This window comes from Nylanderia fulva, unplaced genomic scaffold, assembly GCF_048542155.1.
Source record: "Nylanderia fulva isolate GAGA-0341 unplaced genomic scaffold, ASM4854215v1 Scaffold864, whole genome shotgun sequence".
Taxonomy (NCBI): Eukaryota; Metazoa; Arthropoda; class Insecta; order Hymenoptera; family Formicidae; genus Nylanderia; species Nylanderia fulva.
Window position 1 is genome coordinate 1 of NW_028190987.1, and position 2568 is coordinate 2568.

The 2568-nt window shown below is 49.2% G+C and overlaps 1 pseudogene; it reads left to right on the forward strand.

Annotated features, from left to right (window-relative positions):
- The first annotated feature begins 678 nt into the window (after positions 1–678).
- LOC146719783 (small subunit ribosomal RNA) lies at positions 679–1859 on the forward strand (annotated as a pseudogene).
- Positions 1860–2568: the final 709 nt, after the last annotated feature.

Sequence of the window (2568 nt, forward strand, 5' to 3'; positions counted from 1 at the left end):
AAATTAACGCACACTTATTTATTACGAGCACAGCATTGCCACGAGTCGGTGTCGCAAGACCGAATAGCTCTTATGTGGCGCGCACGCCTCTAGTGTGTTGGCCGCGCGGTTCCCTCTAGTTTCGTACGCAGCAGCGGAATCGTCGCGCTTACCGAGCATCTACTCCACGGATACGAGTTTGCGGGAAGAGTTGCTTCTTCCCGCTCGCTTTGTACGCCGTAGCAAAATCTTATTGCTGGTCGTGTGCGGTTAAACGCGTACGAACCAGACAGAACAGTCCTCGACGTCTAAGCATCGCCATCGTCGATCTAGCGTCAGGGTGAATCGCGCGGTCTCTCGAGACCGCGCATCATAACATTTGGGAGAATAAGAACACGAGTATTTTGATCTTGTGGATTTTTGAACGGAGAGGAGGAGGAAGAAGAGAGGCGGCGGCGTCGGGGGTTTACTCTCGCCTCCGTCGTTCTCTCGTACGCTTTACATAATAGCGTTAAAAACAGCAGAGTGTCGCCGACCGGCTGAGCAAGACCGGCGGCAAATAAAATGGCACATACGAGCGTGTCGCGCGCGCGTCGGTGTTTCGGCATCGAACGCGCGCGCGCGCGAAAAAGAGCTAGCGACGAGTCTTCGGGCTCGCTTGCGAGTTACTCCCTTGCGAGTAACCGAACACGAAGCTCCCTGGTTGATCCTGCCAGTAGTCATATGCTTGTCTCAAAGATTAAGCCATGCATGTCTCAGTGCATGCCGAATTAAGGTGAAACCGCGAATGGCTCATTAAATCAGTTATGGTTCATTAGATTGTACCCACATTTACTTGGATAACTGTGGTAATTCTAGAGCTAATACATGCAAAACAGAGTCCCGACCAGTGATGGAAGGGACGCTTTTATTAGATCAAAACCAATCGGTGGCGGGCGGCTCGCCGTTCGTCCACCGTTTATTTTGGTGACTCTGAATAACTTTGTGCTGATCGCACGGTCCTAGCACCGGCGACGCATCTTTCAAATGTCTGCCTTATCAACTGTCGATGGTAGGTTCTGCGCCTACCATGGTTGTAACGGGTAACGGGGAATCAGGGTTCGATTTCGGAGAGGGAGCCTGAGAAACGGCTACCACATCCAAGGAAGGCAGCAGGCGCGCAAATTACCCACTCCCGGCACGGGGAGGTAGTGACGAAAAATAACGATACGGGACTCATCCGAGGCCCCGTAATCGGAATGAGTACACTTTAAATCCTTTAACGAGGATCCATTGGAGGGCAAGTCTGGTGCCAGCAGCCGCGGTAATTCCAGCTCCAATAGCGTATATTAAAGTTGTTGCGGTTAAAAAGCTCGTAGTTGAATCTGTGTCGCACACCGTCGGTTCACCGCTCGCGGTGTTTAACTGGCGTGATGTGGGACGTCCTACCGGTGGGCTTAGCCTCGCGAGGGGCGGCCCAACTAATATCCCGTCGCGGTGCTCTTTACTGAGTGTCGAGTCGGGCCGGTACGTTTACTTTGAACAAATTAGAGTGCTTAAAGCAGGCTACCTTCGCCTGAATACTGCGTGCATGGAATAATGGAATAGGACCTCGGTTCTATTTTGTTGGTTTTCGGAACCCCGAGGTAATGATTAATAGGGACAGATGGGGGCATTCGTATTGCGACGTTAGAGGTGAAATTCTTGGATCGTCGCAAGACGGACAGAAGCGAAAGCATTTGCCAAAAATGTTTTCATTAATCAAGAACGAAAGTTAGAGGTTCGAAGGCGATCAGATACCGCCCTAGTTCTAACCATAAACGATGCCAGCTAGCGATCCGCCGAAGTTCCTCCGATGACTCGGCGGGCAGCTTCCGGGAAACCAAAGCTTTTGGGTTCCGGGGGAAATATGGTTGCAAAGCTGAAACTTAAAGGAATTGACGGAAGGGCACCACCAGGAGTGGAGCCTGCGGCTTAATTTGACTCAACACGGGAAACCTCACCAGGCCCTGACACCGGAAGGATTGACAGATTGATAGCTCTTTCTTGATTCGGTGGGTGGTGGTGCATGGCCGTTCTTAGTTGGTGGAGCGATTTGTCTGGTTAATTCCGATAACGAACGAGACTCTAGCCTGCTAAATAGGCGTACCCTATGGTATCGCGGAACTTTTGAAAGAAAATCTGCCCGATTTTTTAGAAGAAGTGCCACTATTTGAAAGAAATAAAATGTTCTTTCAACAAGACGGTGCTTGACCACACAACGCCAGGATTGTAACAAACTACTTGAACGAGCAGTGTTCGAGATTCGAACGGTAATAACCCGCGGACAAGAAAGCGTTAAAATATTCATGCATCTCGATCATGCCTCATGCAGCATGCATATAATTTATTAATTAATATCGTGGTCTAACATGCGTATTTTAAATTATATTTAAATTAGCGCTCGGCCGCGAGAGTATACGGATACTCCGCGCCTTCGAAAACAAGCGCTTAAAACAGTCTAAATTGTAAACACCGCTGTCGCGCGAGAGGAGAGAAAAACAAGTAAATAATTACAGTAAACGTTCCTTCACCCTTAATATCACAATAGAACGACAGCAAATGTACTCG